Raw genomic sequence first — 24,778 nt, 5'->3', positions numbered from 1 at the left:
TTGGAAAGCCAAAATTATCTTCCTTCATCCTTCATAACCTGTGCCCTGCACCCCCCTTTGAGTTTTCTCTCTCCTGTTGAGCCCACCCCAAAGCCTTGAATATTCACCTCTTTAGCCCTTCACCCTTTCACAATGTACCCTTACACCTAGAAGTTTCCTTGTGATTTTCGAGTGCACTGTTAATTCATGAACAACAAATTTGCATAAAACATGTTAGGATAATAGATTTTACACGCTGATGTTTGTTTTCCATGAGTGATTGTAGTTGCAGGTATTCCAAGAACAACATGGCAAGGATGCATGAGGAAGATCAGGCAAAGAAGGAAGTTAAAGGAAGCATTCAAGAACAAAGAACACATTGAAATCTTGATGATTGAAGCAACCTAAAGACTCAATTAGATCAAATACCCTTTAGACGGTGAATACATCAACAACATGAAATATCAAAGACACAAGTGACAACCTTGTCACCTATCGAAGAAAGTTTGTGTCATTAGTCATTATCAATCCAAGTCATCGATGTTAGTGACTTGTCATGTATTTATCACATGATGATGTGGAAATTATGATGTAATCATGTAATTATTATAAAGGCAGAGAAGTAGAAGTCCAAGATTCATGTATGAATAGAAGAGCCATGTATAGAAGTCCAAAAGACATGTAATTTCACGAGTCATATGTAATTCCAAAGTTCATTTGGAATTCCAAGAGTTATAGAAGTCCAAGGGTTAGTAGAAGTTGGAAAGTCAAGAGACATGAGGACATGAAAGGTCATGCCTTAAGTTGTAAAAGGAGCCTCATTTCTCAAGTGAAGGATGTTTAACCTTGGCTTCTCCCACAAGGCATTAGAGAGATAGAGATAGTACTTTTGGGGGAGAAAGTAGTGGCTCTAACGCTCCACTATTGGATCTAGTGATGTTCATTGTACTCATGTATCTTGGAACTTTTGCTTAATACTTGAAGCCATTTGGCCATCACATTTTCAAGTATAGATCGTGGATGTTCTAAGAGTATTCTTCTAATATTTGTAGTTTATGTTGAATTTCACATATACTGAAGTAATTGAACTATTTCGGTGACTTTGGTGCTAAACTTGTTGGGAATGTGTTGTGATGATTTAATGATCATAGCATCTATGTGAATTGTTTTGCTTTATATATAACGATTCTTTCTTGTTTATGTATGTGTGTCTCCATGAGATTAGTAGTATTACTTCTCTTTTAGAGGCTCACTTTCTCTCCCTTGCAGTGAAAGAACCTTGATACATCTACAATTGAACATTCACAAGGCACACTCTCTTGCTCATTCAAAAGCACATGTGCGCTTCTCTCTCATGCTAATTGCTTAAGTGAAGGTAAATCCCTAAGTAAATGACAATCGGATCATATTTCCAAATAGGAATCCTACACCAAACTATGTGAGGTCTAATTGGGATCTCATATCAGGGAGATCCCCTATATGTTGGTGATTTCCAACACTGTCAACAATATCTTCATTAGTTATTTTGTATTAACAGTAAAAAATTTAAAATGTATGACCATCCTAAGACATTTTTAAATTAATCTAATAATCATTTTTCTATGGAAATCAAGAACAATGCTATAATTATACCAATATTCAATTTTTTTTTTTTTAATTATTATTAGAAAATTAATTTCCATCAACTAATTTAATATTTATAATATTTCAAATTTCCCATATTAATAGTTTCCTTTCATCCCGAATTTTATTCCTTTTCATCCCAAATTTAATCTTTAAACTTCATAAAAAAGAAATACAAAATATAACATTATAAAAAATATTAATTTAATTGGTTTCTTTTATATTTAAATAGTTAACCCAAGGTTCATAATTTTTAACCTCTGATGTTGTGGTGACGGCTACTCATGTTAAAGGCAAACACAAAAAAAATATTCCTACTTTAATTTGAACAATTTATATTTAAATATCTAACTATAACATGAGATTTCACACTATCAATGTGAAAGTAGTTGTTTATGTTACGTAGTGTCAACTGAAATTCATAAATTAAATACCACTTGTCCATTTTCTTTCATTAATGTTGAAAGTCAAAAATAAAATTATAAGTCGTGAAAATGTAATGGATAATTAACAAAGAATTTTGAGTGGCACAAATGTAATGGATAGTTAACACTATTTCAGCATGAATACAAAGAAATGCATGCCATAAGCTAAATTCGTTATAGTTGTATTAACAGGACACTACTAAAATTTTAGCTCACTAATAATTGTGTTAATGTTTTAAGTGCTCAGCTTATGGAACTTTCTAATAAATCCAAGGAATGAACCTAATTGTTGTAAATGGAAGTTGCACTATTTTTGTTAGTTAATTTTGAGTAAGGAATCTATTTCCAATTAATTTTTCCTTCTCAGTGTGTTTTTTTAAGTCATTATTGTTTCATTTAGTTTTTTTGGCCAGATGGAAACAATTAGTATGTAGTGATACAACATGGTATAATATAAAAATAAAAAATAAAAATATTATTAGAGTTGAAGTCTTTAGTTATATTGGAAGTTTTAATATTAATAAATTTTCAAATTTTTACTATTATTTTGAATGGATAATTAATTATATATTTTTTAATTTTTTTTAGTGTTATTAAATTTCCAAATTTTTATCATTATTTTGAGTGGGCAATTCATCCCATGTTTTTAATGTCGATCTGATGGTGTATTAGTAAACTTAGAAACTCTTACTATTATTTTGAGTGGACAATTAATACCATGTTCCTAGGGTGGCAGCTAGTATGCCCCATCAGTTCTCAACGAGGTGAGTGTAACAAATACTCCAACACCTCCTCAAATGCAATTTGAGGAATTGAACTTGGCCATGGCTCTCATACCATGTTAAGGTTTTCAGTTACACCAAAACCCATAGGGAATAGCAACTTCCAAACCATTACCATTACCTTGAGTGGACAATTAATCCTATATTCCCAAGGTGCATCCTAAAATAGCAATTAATCCACACAATCGATTCTAAATAAAATGAGTGTGACAGTGACTCCAAAACAAATAAATTATTGAACAATAATTAAAATTAAATAATTTAAAATTAAAGACATTATTAACAAACTCAATAATAGTAAAATATTAATGGGGAGAAAAATAAATATTACCCGTAAATATAAATATAAGATTTTGGATATTTACTTATACTTTTAAATTAAGCACAAAGTAAATCTTCTTTCACAATATGATTTTGTATCTCAACATAATAACAAATAACCATGTTTAAACAAAACGGGTAGAAAGAACACTTCCATAACATAGGGAAAAGGTTAATAAAGACAAAACACTTCCATAACACACTGAGGGCAAAAGTTAATAAAAACAAAATTGCAGTATCCCTAGAAAAAAAACATAAAGCACATGAATCAACATATAATAGATATAGATATACATGATATAGAAGGATTAATATAATTTATAATATATTATTTTAAATGGGATTATTGTAACATTAAAGATATTATTAGGTATTTTTTGTGATGATTGTGAAAATGAAGTGTTATGTGTGAGGAAGTTTGAGGTTCAAATTTCTGCATTCACTGTACTTGTGAAAGGGCATATGTAGGCACCTAAAGGTTATAGTAGTAGTTGTTGGAATCAACCTCGTGTCATGTGAGTACGATACCAACCCAGTTGTTGATTCGTCTAAATACAAAAAAAAAATATAAAAAAACAAACAAACATTAAAAACACAATTAGTTATTTAGCATTTAATCTCTACCATAATAAGAGTGCATAAAAGCATTAAAGTGGTGTTGAGAAGAATATGAACACTTTAATATTTCTATATAATTCCCAGGGATGATAAGCATGTTGTTGTTAACTTCATGAATTATTATAATTTCATTAATTACATAATGATATATTTTTATTTTATTTTTTCATTTTTATTGATAATTTTAGATAGTATTAGTATTGATCCATTTTAACCATGGATTTATTAAGTCATGAGAGGGATCAAATTTCTTAATATGCAAATGTTCTCTCTAAGTCCTTATAAATTTGTCTTTAAGATGAATCTCTCTCTCTCTCTCTATACAAATTCACACACATACAACATGTGGAATTTTTCATTCTTTAAATTGCATTTTTTAATGCATATGGATACCACACCTTGAAAAATTCCTTAGGCAATTGGATTGTGTAGATTGCACAACTTAAGCTTACAATTCCAATAAATATTTGCTAGATTTTAGACACAATTAACCAAAAGAACCAAAAGGAAGAATAGTGAGACTAAATGTTTTAAAATGTTTTAAGCATAAGAATTTTTTTTTTTTAATTGTTTTTATAAGATATAGATAATTCACATTGAAATATTTTATTTTGGACCATATTTTCCATATTAAAGTGGTTTTCTTTTATTAATTGAGTCGAGAGGTTCAGGGGCAACAGGAGAGGGAGAGGTAATTCATTGTCTTGAACAAAAAAAATACAGTTTCACATGAAACCTAGGATTGACAACAAATAACCCAGCAAAGTTTCGGGCACTTTGGAACATGAAACCTAGGATTGACAACAAATAACCAAGCAAAGTTTCGGGCACTTTGGAAAGGTCTTGACCTTGCCAAAGAAAAGGAAAAGGAATTAAGGATCTTGGGGATCCGAAAAAAAGGAAAGGGAATTAGGGATCTTTGGGATTCAATTTTGGTAATAAGATAAATATCCAAAGCAATGGTAGGAATTCACAGTGGCTTAACCCTTAATTGAACGGGGATTCAATGTTGGTAATAAGATAAATATCCAAAGCAATGAATTCACGGTGGCTTAACCCTAATTGTAGGAAATTCATCGTGCCTTCCCTTAATGGAAATTCACCATGGCTTAACCCTTAATTGTAGGAAATTCACCGTGCCTTCCCTTAATGGATTCACCATGGTTTCCCTTAATTGTAGGAAATTCACGGTGGCTTAACCCTTAATTGTAGGCCCTTAATGGTGATGGCACCATGGCTTAATCGTTAATTGTAGGAAATTCACCCTTAATTGTAGGCCCTTAATGGTGATGGAAATTCACCGTGGCTTAACCCTTAATTGTAGGAAATTCACCGCGCCTTTCCTTAATTGTAGGAAATTCACCCTTAATTGTAGGTCCTTAATGGTGATGGAAATTCACCGCGGCTTAACCCTTAATTGTAGGAAATTCACCGTGCCTTCCCTTAATGGATTCACCAAGGCTCCCCTTAATTGTAGGAAATTCACAGTGGCTTAACCCTTAATGGAAATTCACCATGGCTTAACCCTTAATTGTAGGAAATTCACCGTGTCTTCCCTTAATAACCCTTAATTGTAAGAGATTCACTGTGCTTTCCATTAATGGAAAATTCCTTCCCTTAATAACCCTTAATTGTAGGAAATTCACCGTGCCTTCCCTTAATGGAAAGTTCTTGGATTGTAGGCCTTCCCTTAAATGAAAAATTCTCTTGGATTGTAGGAAAGGAAATTCACCGTGCCTTCCCTTAATGGAAAATTCTTGGCCGTGCCTTCTCTTAATGGAAATTCACCGTGGCCTAACCCTTAATTGTAGGAAATTCACCGTGCCTTCCCTTAATGGATTCACCGAGGCTTCCCTTAATTGTAGGAAATTCATCGTGGCTTAACCCTTAATGGAAATTCACCATGGCTTAACCCTTAATTGTAGGAACCTTTAATGGAAATTCACCATGGCTTAACCTTTAATTGTAGGAAATTCACCATGCCTTCCCTTAATAACCCTTAATTGTAAGAGATTCACCGTGCCCTCCCTTAATGGAAAATTCCTTCCCTTAATAACCCTTAATTGTAAGAGATTCACCGTGCCTTCCCTTAATGGAAAATTTCTTCCCTTAATAACCCTTAATTGTAGGAAATTCACCGTGCCTTCCCTTAATAACCCTTAATTGTAAGAGATTCACCATGCCTTCTCTTAATGGAAAATTCCTTCCTTTAATAACCCTTAATTGTTTAATTGTAAGAGATTCACCGTGCCTTCCTTTAATGGAAAATTCCTTTCCTTAATAACCTTTAATTGTAGGAAATTCACTGTGCCTTCCCTTAATGTAAAATTCTTGGATTGTAGGCCTTCCTTTAAATGAAAAATTCTCTTGGATTGTAGGAAAAAATTCAATGTGCCTTCCATTAACGGAAATCCCTTAAATAAAAAATTCTCTTGAATTATAGAAAAAGAAATTCACCGTGCCTTCCCTTAATGAAAGATTCTCTGCAGAACTGGTCTCTGTCAATGATAGAGAGAAGCAACTACACCGGGAATTTCAAGTGATGGAAGATTGTTACGGGAAAAATCTTTAAAATTTTTATGGGAATGAATGAAGCGTTGGGAAGGAGAATGGATATTTTGCAAAAAGAAAGCGATGACCATGACAACTTGAATGGATGCATGCAAGAATGGAACGTCCTCTTCTCCGCATGGATATAGAGTTGTTGCTTCTGAGGACCCGATAGAAGGAGACTGCCTAGAGCACAGAGGATGAAAGAACTCAGGACTCCTGGAACCCACCTTGTATTTTCACGATATGAATCGATGCAAGAGCGACAGGAGATGAAAGGAACAACACACAAAAAGAAGGCAAAAATTGTGGACAAGCCAGACCTGGGCCCTTCTAGGAAAAATTAGTAAATAATGTAGCATGCTACGTAAATTTGAAAAATATTAGGGGTAATTCTGTATAATTTATGAGAATTTACAGTGTAATATTGTAAAGCAGAAGGCCCAAGGCATCGAACGGTCCACGCGTTCGGTTTACACGCCTCGGCCAGTATCGAGTCCTGCGGAGGCTGCGCCAGCAGCATATTTGGGCCACGGCCATATGTACTATGTACAGTTGTATTATGATATATATAGCTTCTTCAGTGGGGCCCCGCCCCCTGAAAAAAGCAGAAGGCAAGGCAATATAAAATTTAAATTATGGCTCCATTAGAGTTTTGAAGTTGTGGATGTTATGTTGAATATAAATGGAATTGGTCATGAAAACCAATTTTTTATCTAATATAAATAGTTGCTTAGTTTAAAAAATAAAAATAAAAAATTGAGCCTAGAGGCTCATTCTATAGCCAGTGTGAAGGTCATGTATAATTTCGTTCATACTCAATGTGGAGTTGACACGTCTTTTTTAAAATAAAAATAAAATATTCTTGAAATTAAAAAATAATGTAAACTATAATCAAAATAAACAATAAATATACATATTTTGTTATAAAACAAGTGCCACTCTAATTGTGCTTACTTTATTGGTTGTTGATATTATAACCCAATACAAAAGAGATATGGTAAAAATACTTATTCTCACTCTTACTTATAAATAAAATATTTCCATATCTATATGAGACAAAATAATTTTATATCAACTTTTAAAATACTTTTAAAGTAATTAAAACAAAAAAAAATAGAAAAAGTAATTGAAACTAAAACTATTAAATTTCTTCCTTATAACAATATGTGTAATTAATTAAATTATTAATATAAAATTAATAGGTGAGATCTGAAAAATATTAATAATAATTAAAAAATTCAATGTGCATCATAAATAAAATATTTCAATAAATTATTAATATAAAATTAATAGGTGATATCTGAAAAATATTAATAGTAATTAAAAATTCAATGTGCATTATAAATAAAATATTTCAATATATAAAATTAAGCAATATTGCAATGTATTTAAAAATATATTAATAAAGAAGAAAGTTTTAATGTGGATAATGTAATCCATAAATAAATATTTCAATACTCATATTAAATAAATTATTTAAATGTCAATTTTTAAATATTATATATGGTTTAAATAATAATAATAATAAAATGTCTATAAATGGAAAAATAAATTCTTATTGTTATAGTATTTAAAGTACCATTATTTTACATTATGGCCATTTTATTAAGAGTTAATTTTGAATAGAGAAAGTATTTGTTGGAATTGCATGTTTAAGTTATTTTATTCCATGTATCCAAGAGATTTTCAAGGGGTCGAATCCATTTATGCATTCAAAAATGCAATATATATATATATATATAGAGAGAGAGAGAGAGAGAGAGAGATGCAATATTTGGAGGTGCAAGTATTTTAAGTTTTACACTACTAAAAGGGTTTGCACCTCAAAAGATTTGATTGCTGTCGTCTCTAGCTAGATCCATGGTTAAGATGGATTTATACTGGTATGTTTTTAAGTACATGTCAATATTATTTAACCTTGCATATTACAATATTTTATTTATGATCCACATTGAATTTTTATTATTAATAGTATAGCACATTTTGGCAGCAAGAATGGTGTCGATGAGCTAGATCCATGGTTAAGATGGATTTATACTGGTATGTTTTTAAATACACGTCAATATTATTTAACCTTGCATATTACAATATTTTATTTATGATCCACATTGAATTTTTATTATTAATAGTATAGCACATTTTGGCAGCAAGAATGGTGTCGATGATCTAGAGAGCAGCAGAAATGTAGGGGAGATGGTTGAAAATTCATCCAAGCAAGTTGTGAAGGAGATCCAAGACAAGATGACTATTGTGATGACTAATTTAGCAGGGTTAGGGAAGGATATGGAACTATTGCAGAAGTCCATGGAAATTTTGAACATTGGGATGATAAACTTGAACTTTAAATTTGATAATATGGAGGTAAAGATTGAAATGGCCACTATAGGCATGTTAAAGGAATTCTTTGGTTTGCATGATGTTCCTGTGCCAAAGGTGAAGGTTGTTGAAGGTGCCTTGAACATCGCCCTAGAGCCGTTTGCTGAGAATAATTTGACCCTGAGCCAACCTTCTTATGTTGCTCAAGATGATGTGGAACAAGATGGTCATGGGTAGCCTATCTTTCTTTCTATATGTTATGCCAGATTGTAAATCTATGTGGGGTGTTTTAGGAATTTTTTAGTATAAATGATGTAATGGTAGGATATAGAAATAAAGAGGGTAGCAGTAAGGTCTCAATGGAAAAAACTGTGTATGCTTCTGAGACTGAACTTCTTATGTATGTAGAGGACCTAGCCCGTTTCCAAACTTTGATATAAAATATTGTTATCCATCTCTTTAAAAAAAAAAAAAAAAAAAAAATAAAGAATAAACTAATATAAAATTAATCTATATATTTGTGAAAAATATTAGATAAACTTGTTTTATAAAATCATTGTCCTTAATTTGAATATCAAAAAATGACAGACCTATGCTTGTGATTAAGTGACTTCCTAGTTCACCTTGATTAGGAACTTTTGTAAACTAACATCAAACTAACGAAAGAAAAAGGATTTGATCTCATTGAAAAACATTGTAGAATGGTAATGTGTCATTGTCAAATCTTTTACAAAACATTTGTGATTAAATTTGTTCCTTATTGAAAAGAAGAAACACAATTCATATTAAAGCTATATCTTTTTTATTTGTAAATCCATGAATAGATTTCTATTTATAGTAAAGAAAATTTTACATTTGACCAAAAAAATTACATTTCCACCATTTTCTTCTTGCTTTCCATAATAATAATGTGGATGGACGTGTCTAAAACTATGGAAACCAAAAGGATAGAGGAATGAAGAACTGGCATTTGTACCTAGCCAGTCTTGCTACTAAAAACTTACACTACTATGTTACTAACTACTAAACATGAAGGTTTTAATATGAGTTAATACGACTAGGAACTCTAGGAGGGAGATGGGAACAGGACGGGAGCAGGCGCGCGAGGGTTTGGGTTAGGGTTTCAGAACCCTCTGCAGTTTACTGAACCGCACCGGATCGTCGTTAACCTGCACTGCACAGCTGCCGTTCACCATACATCCGTTTAACTCTCCTCAATCGCTCGAGCTGGTTGACTATTTGGGAAGGAAGGGTTACTGTATCGCGACCCCCGGTCGTCTACCCGTGACGGTTATAACTTACCTGCCCAGCTCGGTCCGTTTACCCGGAGACCTGTCATTTTCTCCGGTTTTCTCTACTTTCTGAGGTGTACGCCGTTCCGAGACGCAGCTGGCAAGATGGAGGACCTCGAAGCTGTCGATTACTCAGAAGACCCGTTGGAGGGGGTATCCATCTGGCGCTCATCCTTCTCCACATCAGAAGGTATGTTCAGCTCTGGCCTTTCCGAAAACTACTCTCTGTTTTCACTTGGGGAACAGCCAAGGACATATCCTGTGGTCCTCCCGGATGTACCACCTACTTGGCCAGCGCTCTCTACCCCCCCCCCAACTCTCCGGCAACCCTCGGTTTTGTATCCGGTGTATTGAACCCTAACCCTGGTCTAGATCCCGCGGCATCTGGTACCCTTTCCCGACCGTATACAACCCCTTCATTGCCCACGGCCTCGGCCGGTTTCGCCGGATCTCTCGGTCTTTCGTCGGGAAGTTTCACCACTGTTCCCCCGCTCTCTGGCCCCCCCCCCTGTCACTGGCATCGGAGACCCTTCCTCCTCGTACCGGAACCCTACACCTCTGATTGTTACTGCCCCTCCCTTGGACCGGCCTCTCAACCCTCCTCCCCCCCAAGGCCCTAAAAAGAAGTACAGGTGTTTCAAATCAAAGGCGGACGACATCTTTCTCAGACTAGAGGAGGACATTCAGTGGGGTGAGGCTATGGAATTTGCAGATCGAGTACTGGTTGGGCGCATCAGAGGTCGGAACTACACGGCAGCACGCTTGAAGACCTGGGCAGCGGAAGTTTGGGGTCAACATTTGGTGGACATCCCCTTCGTGCAAACATTTGTGAGGGGATGGTTCGCGTTGAGGTTCGCTCGTGCTGATCATACCAACTGGGTCTTGTCCTCATACTGGCACTTTGAACATGCCCCGGTGCTCCTCAAGCGATGGACCCCCCTATTCGACCCTGAGACGGAGCAGATTGGCATCGGGCCTGTATGGATTCGACTCCCAGGCCTACCACTTCAATACTGGTCAGAAGATATCTTCAGGAGGATTGGCAACGCCATTGGCTCCTACATGGACTTCGACAAATCCTACCAGCACACTGGCATGATGGCATATGCCCGGATTCTTATCAATCTGGATACCAGAGGAGGACTACAAGAGTACATTACTATACAATGGAGAGACACGGCTCGCAAGCAAATCATCGACTATGAAGGTATTCCGTATCGCTGTCGCAGATGTCATAAAGTGGGACACCTATACCGGGATTGTCCACTCCTCAGGAAAAGAAGGGAAAATGTACAGGATGGAGAGACTGAGCATACTTTGAACCATTCTCCCAGGCTGAATCCGGAGAAGAATCAAGAGGAGCGAGCAAATGATGCTGGAAATCCACAAGGCACTCCTAATAATGCCGAGGCTGCAAAAGAATCTACAGCCCCCCATCCTTCATCTCCAGCTCCAGTACACTCAGCGACTGTTCAGGAGGGCATCGCGACGACGGGTATGTTAAATTCATCCCCCTCTACTTTGCCTCCTGTTTCTTGCATATCAGTTGGCAATATATCTCATCACATTATTTGCACACCTCCTATAACAGCACATTCGACCTCTGTGATTTTCCATCCTTCTCGGGACTTTTCCCCTTCACCCTCCCTCATTTGCTCCCTCCCGCTCCCATCTCCTGTATCATCCCCTTGCCAGCCATCTCTGATTTCATCCTCCCTCGCATCCCTCTCCATCCCCTCACCTCCGGTATCTCCCCGATATTCCCTTCGATCCCGATCGAAAGATAGAGGATATGATGCCTTTGGTCTGGACTCTGAAGTCGCCCCTGTAGTTCACAAGAACTCTCGTGGTCGACCCTCTCGCATTACCAAAGCTAGACATACTGCTGACGAAGAAGTCGCCCTTGGGCGACAACAAACTATTCTCAGGGCCCTTAGAGCGAAGAACGCCCCCCCCCATCACCCTTCATGAAGATTATATCCTATAACTGCCGAGGGTTTGCTAGTTTGGCCAAAAAACTAGCACTCAGGAGACTGCTCACCTCATCACAGCCGGACATTATATTCCTTCAAGAAACCCTCTGTTTGGCTGAACCTCTTGTTCATACTCTCAATTCATGGCTGCCCAATTGGTCCTTTCATGCACTGGATGCGTCCGGGAGATCCGGAGGTTTAGCCATTGGGATTTTTAACAAAGCAATGGAGATCAGGAATATTTGGGGAGGCAGAGGTTTCATTGGCTTAGACATTTTTACTTATTCCAATGAGATGGAGATTCGCATCATCAATGTCTATGGCCCTTGTGCTGACAGAGCAAATTATTGGAGAACCTTACTGGAATCGGAATCACTTCAGGCAGATAACATTATACTTGGAGGCGATTTAAACTTCTCACTGGGATTCTGTGAGTCATGGGGGCACTTGGCGCAGGTAGACTCTTTATCCGACACTATTTCCAATCTACTGGAGGATCACCAGTGGGTGGACATCCCTTCTGCCAGAATTCAGTATACCTGGACAAACAACCGCAGTGGAGAACAAAGCTTGGCTAGAAGACTAGACAGATTCCTTATCAAGGAGACACTTCTCAACAGACTCCCCCGCATTCGTCAATGGGTTGGAACTGGAGGCATATCGGACCACCGACCAATTTTTTTAGAAATGGTCGACAATAATCAAAAGATCAAGAGCCCCTTTAAATTTAATGCCTCCTGGTTAAAGGACCCCTCATACATACAGTTGGTAACTAACTATTGGCAAACCAACCATATTGGGGAAAATGAAGATCATACAGATGGATTCGTTAGAAAATTATCTGAACTTAAGAGAATATCTAAAATCTGGGCACATCAGAAACGTATCCGTGATGACAATACTTTGAAGGAGGCTGAAAGAGTCATCGCTCTTCTCGAGGACTCATCAGATGGGACCTTCCCCACTCCAGAGAGCAAAGAACAGTACTCCTCTCTCATTGCGAAGCGCTCACTTATACTGAAGGAAAGAGAAGAAAGTTGGAGACTAAGGAGCAGGGCGATATGGCTCACAGAGGGGGATGATAACACAAAATTTTATCATAAATTTGCCAATGGACGCAAATCCATCAATACTATTTGGGAATTGCAGGATGAGCGAGGGCATCCAGTTTCATCACAGAAGAACCTGGCCAGATTAGCTACTGAGCACTTCAGGAATATTTACAGAGCTCCAAGAGATATAAATATCATGGAGATCATGAGGGTGGCCGAACATTTCCCCAGGTTTGTGCTACAAGATGACTCGGAAGAACTACTGAAGGAAGTGACTATGGATGAATTGGAGGCTACTATAAAATGGTTCAAAAAGGATAAAAGCCCAGGCCCTGATGGGTGGACCATTGAATTTTATATCGCCTTCCTTGAAATCCTGGGGAATGACCTTCTCAAGATTGTGGAGAATTGCAGAAGGAGGGGCAGAATATCCTCTGCCATCAAATCCACATTCATTGCTCTTATCCCTAAATCGAACAATCCTGTCTCTTTCGATGATTTCCGCCCTATATCCCTCTGTAACTGCCTATACAAGATCATTGCCAACCGGCTGAAGCCTATTCTTTCTCGGCATATATCTCCTGAGCAATTTGCCTTCCTTCATCACAGACAGATTCACGAAGCCATTGCCACGGCACAAGAACTCATGCATACTTTGCAGGTCAAAAAGCAGAAAGGAATGATTCTTAAAGTGGACCTTTCCAAGGCGTTTGATAGAACAAACTGGCTCTATATTAGACTGCTGTTGACTCATCTTGGTTTTCCCTATGATTATATCAAATGGATGATGAGCTGCATCACTGATGTGTCCTACAGTGTGCTTCTCAATGGCGAAGCTACTTCGTTTTTCACATCAGAGAGGGGCCTCAGACAGGGATGTCCGCTTTCACCTCTGCTATTCTTGCTTATTATGGAAGGATTAAGTAGGATTATTACATCTGCTCGAGATAGAAATCATCTGACTGGCATTAAAATTGCGGATAATTTTTATCTTACTCATCTATTATTTGTTGATGATATTCTGATATTCTTAAATGGCAGCATTGGGGACTCCACTACTCTTCAGAACTTAATCCTACTTTTTCAACAAGCTACAGGTATGAGGATAAATGATAGCAAGTCCACGATCACTACTGTTGGATGCTCACAACATGAAATCACCTATGCATCACAGCGCTTCCCTTTCACCTCATTGAATTTGACTGATGGTATAAAGTACCTGGGGTTTAGATTAAAACCACTCGGATACAGGATAGCTGACTGGACTTGGCTCATAGCGAAAGTGGAAAAAAGACTACAGATATGGTACCACAAATATCTCTCTCGAGCAGGCAGATTGGTTCTCATAAAAGCAGTTATTGAAGCCACACCAGTCTACTGGATGACCTTGGCCTGGATACCAAAAGGTATATTGAATCGATTACAAAGCATATGCTGTCGTTTTCTTTGGAAAGGACATCAAGCGGGGAAGCTTTTTGCTTGGGTCAAATGGGACACCATTGCAAAGCCCAAAAGATGGGGAGGATGGGGCATAAAGAGACTTGATCTATTCTCCAGAGCATTAGCAGCCAAGCTTGGATGGCAGCTCCTCACCACAGATAGTCTCTGGACCCGAGTTGCACAGGTAAAATACATCAAGCCATTGAATCTAATGGACTGGTTCCGTCTGCAACATGGAACTAGCAATAACATATCTAATATCTGGAAAGCGGTCATCGGCTCACTATCACTACTGCGAGAAGGTATTACATGGCGTATAAAAGAAGGGAATGCTGTTCGAATTGGTTTGGACCCGTGGGTCGGCTGTGGCAATGCCCACAGATTATCTGCAGACCTTATTAGATATCTACACAGCCGAGGAGTAACACACATAAAGCACATCGGCGACAATGACAATTCTACCTTTCTCCAACAGGCATGGACATCAGCGCAAGCGTTAGAGATACCAGCTCAGTGGCAGCACGAATGGCAGGATTATACGGATGCCCTTACCCAGGCACATATCAGACTTACAGAAGGACCGGATGAGATCATCTGGGCCCTTGCTAAACATGGATTATACACCCCGAAACAAGGTTACTTAAGGCTCATGGAACCCTTCAAGCCTCGGGACATCCTCCCAACCTGGAAAACGCTCTGGAAGCTCAAGGCAGCTCCTCGCACACGCTTGTTGATGTGGAATATCCTCTTCGACAAGATTCCTACTGGAATCAATCTAATGAAGAGATCTTTTTATGGTCCCTTCCGATGCCACTTATGCCACAAGGAAGAAGAAAGTACAGAGCATCTATTCTTAAAATGCTGCACTGCTATAGAATTTTGGCAATCCCTCATCTCTCACTTTCCAAGCTTAAAGAACTGGCAAGGCAACAATCTCATGGAAGCTTGGAATGATTGGTGTCAAAACCACTCCGGAAAATCCATCAACATACCTTTGCTGGTATGCTGGGCCTTATGGATCGCGCGCAACCAGGCCATCTTTAACTTAAAGACCCCCCACTGGCCGGCCATTTTGCAACGCACGATTGCAGACTTTGACATGCTCCCCGACGTGGATTCCTCAGCACCCCCCCGCACCATCAGACCTGAGATCATAGACAAAACCAAGCCCTGGGCTTATTTCGATGGCTCTGCTCAGGAAGCAGGCTGTGGGGGTGGCGCCATCCTATATCTCACTGAAACGCACTGCTACAAGATACAAATCAACCTAGGCAGAGGCACCAATAATTTTGCAGAACTATGCACGGCAAAACATATCATACACTTTGCATTACAAAAACATTGCAGACACCTACAACTATTTGGAGATTCTAAAATTGTTTGCAACTGGCTGAATGATGCATCTCATTGCTATGCATTCTCATTGAGGCATATATTAGATGAAGCAAAAAGACTGATTACTTCTTTTGAATCATTTGTCTGTCATCACATCTACAGGGAACGAAACACAATTGCAGATCAATTATCCAAAGAAGCAGCGCACAGACAAGGAGATGACTGGTTGATACAGGAGGAGTTAGACGGAACATTCTACCAGCATTATCATAGACCTTTTGACGATCCCATTGGAAATGGGCTTTAAGGCCCTCATACAGCAAGCACTGTTTTTTTGTACTGTTTATTTGTATTATCATGTATATATAATCCACTGCATGGACATGTTTAACAACTTTTTTTATGACAGCATATAGCTTATATATCGCTCTCTGCGTAGAGCAGGACATAAATTTTGATCATATTATAGTCACAACTAGTACAGACTTTGCAGACTCCCTGCGTGGAGACTTCTAGACTATCTATCAGATCTATAGACTGTGAACTCCTCAGGCACAGCAACCTCCATATGAATATGCATTGCATCTACAAAATGTAATTTCTTTATATTAATAGAAATTACGACTTTTTCCCAGGGGGAAAAAAAAAACTACTAAACAAGAACACTAGACTGTGAACTGTATACATAAATGTCTAACAAAATAGACAAAAGCTGACCAAACCTAAGAAAAGCCCATTTCCTTCAAATACGTTAGTATCTCGGATTCTCTTTGGACTTTTTAGTCCAAAATTATGACTGATGATGTGGAAGTTGAGTTGGATTGAGGGGAGGCTTGAGCTAGAGCATTGATGATTGGAGGTCCTTCTTGGTTCTCATTTGACTCAGTGTCTAACTCTGAAATTACATATCATTCTATGTGAGACAACCGAACAATTATATCATCCACGTTGTATCTGACGTCCCTGAAAATGTGCTTGATGTCTTCCCGACCTGCAAAATTTTTATAGTTGTCTACCTGCTTATCTCTTATGACCATGCTGAGAAGAGTTTCCATTTGACAATGATGAGTAATGGAATGTAGGAAATGGATCCTTCGCCTACGAAACTTCCCCTGATCTGGAATCCACTTGAGTCTACTGCCTCCAATATCTGAGTTTGAAAAGTAAGCACGATCTCCAAATTCCTTGACATCTGATTGAAGAATTTACTTTTGTACCTCCAAGGGTGCCGCATTGAAATAGTTAGCAACTAATTCCCAACCAAATAACCTCTTGTTCCGCAAGGAAGAGGATCGTGAGGCACCCCCTCTATGACTGGAAGCACATAACCTTAGCACCATGAGAATGATAAACCTGCTAAATAAATAGCTATGACTTGTGGTTCAAAGACTCACTAGAGAGAACCTATAAACAAGACAGAACCATGAGGACCGAAGGTGGTAGGAAATGTGAAGGTGGAAAAATGACTTTGAAGTTTATGTTGATGCAATTGTCGAAGACTCCTTTAAAACCATATGGAGAAGGTATCTAGGTACTAGACTCCATAAACCAAGACTAGACAAGGAAAGGAGATCCCTGTAGGGTCGAAGTTTTCAAGAGTCACTGAGGGAAGGATTGCAACGAGTTCAAAGGAGGGTCTAGACTTAGAATTGTGGATAAAAATGACAAAAAACATTGACTCATAAGAAAATTAAAGACCATAGTATGAGACAGAAGACTACCGAAATAACTACTAGCTGGTAGTATATGAAACCTCGTTAACCCAACTTGAAAATAATAATCGATGGCTAGTATAAAGACCCCCATCAACCCAACTTGCACAACTAAAATAATTAACCTAATTGGTAATGACCTAGGACTGAAAATAAAAAAGGACGCTTTGACCAGAATAAGACAATGACCGAACTTTTCAAACCCGTATATAAAAGCGAGGATGATAAATTACTTGAGTATCCAACGAGCTCCCAACAGGAATGGAGCACATCAAAGACCAGACTTTGAAAGATCAAGAAACAAATTAGTAAATAATACCTGCACCCTAACACTCATTAACCATAATAGGAAGTTCCTTGTAACTGTAAATGTTATGGAATTGTTCGAAAATTCCAGAGAGTGTGTTTGTAAACCAACCCCTCTGTCACCCTGATACCTTTTCCATGAAAATATATGGCAACCCAAACGTGAGAGAAAGAGTGTATGATTCCATTGTTAGTCAAATGTATAGAATGAAACTGTAGGGTTTCCTTGAGAGACTATGAGCCATGATTTTCTCATTAATGAGCATTCCTTAGTTGATGGACGGGGGAGAAGAGGAATCCAATCTGCCCTGAGCGGGACAACCCATATTTGAACTAGTAGAGAGGATGGAATAACGAGGGATTATACCACATGCAGGGGTTGATGCTCTGTGTTGCATGCATTTAAGGTACAACGAATACAACATATGAAGACCTCCAGTCAATATAACCTCCTTCCATGCTTACATCCTTCTCCATAAGGTGTAATGCTCATCACTACCATCGAGGGCCACCACCTTATTGGCCACCCAAGTTTTACACATGGTCATTATGACTTGGTTGCCCAAAAAAACTCATCGTCAGAGCTTATTGCCGAAGCATGGCATAATTTGAACAGTATAGCCGAAAAATAGTGTTACTATAGAAATTTACACTTTTCCCTTTAATAAACCCAAAATAAGATAAGCCAAATCTTACCATGACATCACCAAGAGACATTGACATTAGTTATTATCTACTAATCTTGATTTCAAGGTTTTAAATTTTATTAACCAATTTAAATATTTTTTAAAAATAAAATCACGTCTCTGGTATATTTTAAAAATCCAATGCTTCGTTCTAATTGATTTGATGCATAATAAAACTTTAGAAAAATCCTAAATTTGATTAATTAATCTAAAAAATGACATTCATGTACAAATTACAATCATTGGAAAACTTCATTTATAAAATTAATTTACAATATGATAAAGCATGTCTACAATAATAATTTGTAATATGATGAATCATCTATGATGGAGTCATCGATTAAAACAACTTAAAAAGGATTGATTCACATGTATGCATTAAATTTTAAGCATTAAATGACACACTGATTTTAGTTTCATAATAATAAACATTATCATGGTAACCTAAAAATTGTAGGAGTAAGTCTTTATGTTGGTTTCATGGTTCAACATGTAAACTTTTCCTCTCGTTCTCCTTAGTTATGTGAAACATACTAGGTTACCATGAATTGAATTTTGGTTATCACATAATGAAGAAGAATAAAATTAGTCCTAATATTAGTTATTAAAGTTATAATAGACATATTATAATGTCAAAGTTATTGGAAAATTAATGGACTAATAGACATATATAATGTCAAGTTATGGGAAACTTAATAGACTAATATGTTGGGTACTCTGGGTTCTCTTAATTATTAAAGAAGGTTAATATAAAATGCAAATGACTTTGGATATGTGAATTTTATATACAAAATTCAAAGAATATGGTATGGACAAGGTAGTGGGATCAAGATACATATAAAAATGCATGTGAAAAATTATTAAAATAAAATTTTATGCCAAAAGATTAATGCATATATTTTTTCTGTTGAGTCTAATTTATGGACAATGTAGTGTTGAGAAATGGAAACAAGAAATTCCAGTTTAATTTGTCCTTGAATTAAACTGAGAATTAAAATTGAATTCTATTCTCATAGCAACTTGTAAGTAGCTTAGGAATTTTGAGTTGGAAGTCTTTCTGTAGTCATGCATAAGTTCTCACAAAGTTTTAGGGGTCCAATATGAGTTTAAATTAATTTGGAAATTAGATCACTCAGCTTACTGAGTTATGTTCAATTAAATTAGTTCCAAACTGTTTGAGGAACTAATAGAGAGTTAATAGTCAGTTGGTGCGCTAGTGCATCCACAAGTGTCACTCTAGTTAACTGAAGATTCCATCACCAGAAACTCATGCATGTCCATTCTGAGAAAGACCTAGTTGAGACTAGAGTGCAGGGACAGTGTACTATCAGTAGTATTATTTATTGGAGTGTAAATATCATGCATGAATCAGAGATTGATCCTATGTTTGGATGAAGCATGAATTCCCTTTAAATGTGGGCTATTCATCCTAGGAATTACACAAGAGATTAAGGGCTTGGAGAGCTACAAAATTGGCTCAGTGTTGGCCAAGAGCTAGCTTGTGAGCTCAGAGAGTTGAGCATGTTTGTGCGGAATTGTTCTAGTGAGAACAAGATTTGTATATTCACTCATATTTCTGATATATGCAATACATATAGTGGGCTTTTGAGCAGTGGATTTTCCCAGGTACATCTTGTGTGCCATTGACTTATCTTCTTCTTATTCATATTGTTTTCATCAATCTATTGGCTTCTGTTGGTTGAAAGTAGAAGTAGATTCTTGTCCTGTGCTTTAGTAAATTGCATGAGCTTGTAAATCTACAGGATTTTCTACATGGTATCAGAGCTGAGAACAATATACAAGAGGAGATTTTGAAGTTTTGAGTTTTGGGTTACAGGTGAAATTCGAATTTGCGATACATACTTCAGGATCAGCTGATGGCGTTGTACGGTTTGTGGCTCAAGTATGCCTTAGAAAGCAGCTTGAATTTTATATCTTGGAGGGACAGAATGGAGGTTGTGCTAGAGGATAATGGCTTGAAGGAATTCGTTGATCAAGAAATTCCTAAGCTAGCATCATCAGATGCACAGAATTTGGTCGAATGGAAGAAGTGTGTGGCGAAGGCGAGGCCGATAATCCTTGAGGAAGTTAAAGACCACATTGTCCCAAATCTCCATGGAAAGGAAAATTCATATACTATATGGAAATCATTGAGAAACTTGTATCAGAATAGCAGTGACCAAAGGAAATTGGCAATGAAGGACAAACTTCGAAAAATCAAAATGGAGAAAGGTGAGACGATTCCAAAATACTTGACCAAGTTCACTCAGTGTTGTGATGAACTTGGAAGTGTTGGAATCACGGTTGCCAAGGATGATATCATGAGTATTGCTCTTTTAGGACTCCTAGAGAGTTGGCATATTTATTAGGAATTTGTCAATGGCCGGGAGAAGCTTCCAGATTGGGAATGAATGTGGCCGTATTTGATGCAAGAGGAGATCAAGAGGAACACTAGTGATGGCTCTTCATCAAAGATTGATGATGAAGAGAATTGTGCCTTAGCGACTAAGGAGAAGAAGGGGGAAGGGAAAGCTTCCCATTCCAAACTGGATTCTTATCATGGAGGTAAGAAGAAAGACATGAAAAAAGTTAAGTGCTTTCATTATCATGAGTTGGGCCATTTTGCTACAAATTTTCCACTCAAGAAGTCCAAGAAGAAGTCCTCAAGAGGAGCGGCAGGTGAGGCTTTGGCCTCTCAATTCGAATTGGAATTTTCCCTCATTGCATGCATGGTGTCATCAATGATGGGAAGTGTATGGTACTTAGACAGTGGAGCTTCATTTGACATGACTGGCGACAAAGAGTTATTCAGTGACCTGGAGGAGAAAGATCTCTAGATGCATATCGAGATGTGTGACGATGGGAAGTATAGTGTTACTGGATTGGGCACAATTACTTTTTAGAGGTAGCATGGGGCTCCACTCACCTTGAAGAATGTTATGTATGTGCCTGGACTGGAGAAGAACTTGGTATCAGTTTCCATGCTTGAGGATAAAGGCTATGATGTGATCTTCTTGAAAGGAAAGGCATTCCTTTGACACATAGCCATGGGTCAAGTAAAGAAGATAGGGATTCAAGTGATGAATCTCTATAAGTTGGAGGTAGAGGAGTGTGTAGCTTTGAGAACAAAAGCAAAAAGGGTGCAGAGCTGATACATTGGTGAGTTGTGGCACAGGCGATTAGGCCACTTGCATCATGGCACTTTGAAGATATTGTAGCAGATATCTAGGTGTCTTCCCAAAAGTACACTTGACCAATTTGATACATGCAAAGGGTGTACTTTGGGAAAATACACCAAATATTCCTTTCACGATAGAGACAGTCGAGTAGAGGCTATTCTAGAGTGAGTCCATTCAGATGTGTGTGGACCATTCTTGATAGCATCCACGACCAAACATAGGTATTGTGTTATATTTTTTTATGACTATTCTCGTAAATGCTAGATATTTTTCATGAAGAAAAAAGGATCAAACTTTCACAAAGTTTTGTGAGTTTAAAGCATTGGTGGAGAAAGATTCGGGAAAGAAGGTTAAAGTTGTATGAAGTGATAAAGGTGGTGAGTATGTCTCAAATGAGTTTAAGAACTTCTGTGCAGCGGAAGGGATTAAACGGGAGTTGACGACACCCCATAACCCTCAATAGAATGGGGTGACCAAGAGGAAGAACAAAAGCATAGTAGGGGCAGGAAGGGCGATGTTGCATGATCAGGGCCTACCACTACACTTGTGGGTTGAGGCATGAAACACAATGGTTTATGTTCAAAACCATAGCCCACATTGGATACTTGAGATGAAGACACCATAGGAGGCTTATTCTGGTAAGAGGCTAGATGTTGGTCACTTCAGGATTTTTGGGTCATCGATATATTTACATGTGACAAAAGATGCATGGAAGAAGCTTGAGCCTACAACAAAGTTGGGGATATTTGTGGGGTACACTAATACACCTCACAACTATCATGTGTACTTGTCGACTAGCAGGATGAAAATGGTTCGCAGGGATGTCAGATTCGATGAGGATAAGGCCATGCCAGTTTCCCTTGAGAGGGAGATTGAGCTACATGCGGATGACAAGATTTAGCTCCTAAGTTTGAGGAGCCTCATATTGATGTGGAGCAGTCACATGCAGAGGATCTAGGAGTGGAGACTTCCACTGAGGTAGAGTCTTCCAGAGAGGGAAGAAAGCACACCAGAGAGGCTGACAGATTGTTGGATGATGCAAGGGAGAATGTGGGAGTACCCACTTCTCAGTGCAGGCAGAGGAGGTCACCTGAGAGGTACACTGAATACATGCCTCTTATGGGTGAATATGTTGTGACAGAGCCATATTCCTTTAAGGAAGCAGTGCAACAGCCAATTTGGGTTGATGCCATGGTGGAGGAGTATGACTCCATAGTTTGTAACTATGTTTGGGATGTCGTCCTAAGACAAAAGGACAAGTCAGTGGTGAGCTACTATTAGCTTTACAAGGTAAAGTAAGTTCCAGATGGTTGTGTGGAGAAGCATAAGGCTATATTTGTGGCCCGTGGCTTTTCACAGGTAGAGTGGATTGATTATGACGAGATATTTTCTCTTGTTGCAAGGTACTCATCGATTAGATCTATATTGACACTATCAGCACAAATGGCTTGGAAGATACATCAGATGGATGTGAAGACAACCTTCCTTAATGGCATGATTGAGGAAGAGGTGCACATAGAGCAGCATGAAGGTTTTGAGGCCTTTGACCAGGAGTTGCATGTGTGTTGGCTCAAGAGAGCATTGTATGGAATAAAGCAAGCACCTCGTGCTTGGTACACTAGGATATATAGCTACTTCACTGGGTTCGGCTTCACGAAGAGTGAAGCAGATGCAAACCTGTACCACATAGTGGTGGAAGGTAAATTGTTGATCATTGTACTTTATGTTGATGATCACATACTGACAGGTGATAATCAGTTGATCAAATCTTGCAAGGCAGACCTTGCAAGAGAGTTTGAGATGAAGGACATGGGGCTCATGCATCACTTTCTTGGCATGGAGGTATGGTAGGGTGATGAAGAGTTGTTTGTGTCTAAGAGAAAGTATGCCAACGAGATACTCGGGAGATTCCACATGGAGAGTGGCAAAACCATGGAGAGTCTTCTAGTAGGTAACTGGAGGAAGGAGGATGCTAGTTCAGGGTAAGTAGTGGAAGCTACTATTTACAGGCAACTGTGGGTTCACTCATGTACTTGGTGAACACACAATCAAATATGTGTTATGCAGTTAACCAGCTTAGTCAAGCAATGATTAGGCATACCAAGTTGTATTGGAAGGCAAAAAATCATGTGTTGAGATATCGCATGGGCACTTCTCAGTATGGATTATGTTACGGATGGATAGAGGGAGTGAAGCTTCAAGGCTTCACTAATGCAGATTGGGCAGGGAGTCCATCCGACCGGAAGAGCACATTAGGAGGGATCTTCGGTATTGGGTCAACGATAGTTTCTTGGTACAACAGGAAACAAATATCAATTGCACTCAGTTTGACAGAGGTAGAGTACATGACTGCGAGTCAGGCAACATGTGAGGTCATCTGGCTGAAGAAGATCCTGGTTAGTTGGTTTGTTTGGTTAGAAGATGGATCTAACTATGATTTACAGTGATAATCAAAGTTGTATCAAACTCTCTGAAAATCTAGTTTTCATGATCGGTCCAAGCATATTGATATCTGATATCATCATCTCAGAGGTTGTGTATTAAGGCAGATTATGTTGTTAGATTACATTCCCATGGAGGAGAAAGATGTTGACATTTTGACAAAGGCATTGTCAAGATCTAAATTCGACTTTCACAGAGACAGGATCAGGGTAGCCAATAATCCCTTTCTTGTTGAGAGGGAGTGTTGGGAAATGGCAACAAGAAATTCCAGTTTAATTTGTCCTTGAATTAAACTGAGAATTAAAATTTAATTCTATCCTCATAGCAACTTGTAAATAGTTAATTAAGTTTAATTAGCTTAATTAGCTTAGGAATTTCGAGTTGGAAGTATTTATGTAGTCATGTATATGTTCTACCTAAGTTTTAGGGGTCCAGTATGACTTTAGATTAAGTTGGAAATTAGATCACTCAGTTTACTGAGTTATGTTTAGCTAAATTAGTTCCAAATTGTTTGAGGAACTAATAGAGATTTAACAGTTAGTTGGTGCACTAGTGCATCCACAAGTGTCACTCTACTTAACTGAAGATTCCTTCATCAGAAACTCATGCATGTCCATTCTGAGAAAGACCCAATTGAGACTAGAGTGCAGGGATAGTGTAATATCAGTTGTATTATTTACTGGAGTGTAAATATCATGCATGCATCAGAGATTGATCCTATGTTTGGATTGTGCAATTTTGGAA

The sequence above is a fragment of the Pinus tabuliformis genome, chromosome 9 (genome assembly GCF_031772625.1).
Source record: "Pinus tabuliformis cultivar Carrire ecotype Pingquan chromosome 9, CPIR1, whole genome shotgun sequence".
Classification (NCBI taxonomy): domain Eukaryota; kingdom Viridiplantae; phylum Streptophyta; class Pinopsida; order Pinales; family Pinaceae; genus Pinus; species Pinus tabuliformis.
The sequence above is the reverse complement of the archived record's forward strand: the minus strand, read 5'-3'. Positions refer to the sequence as shown.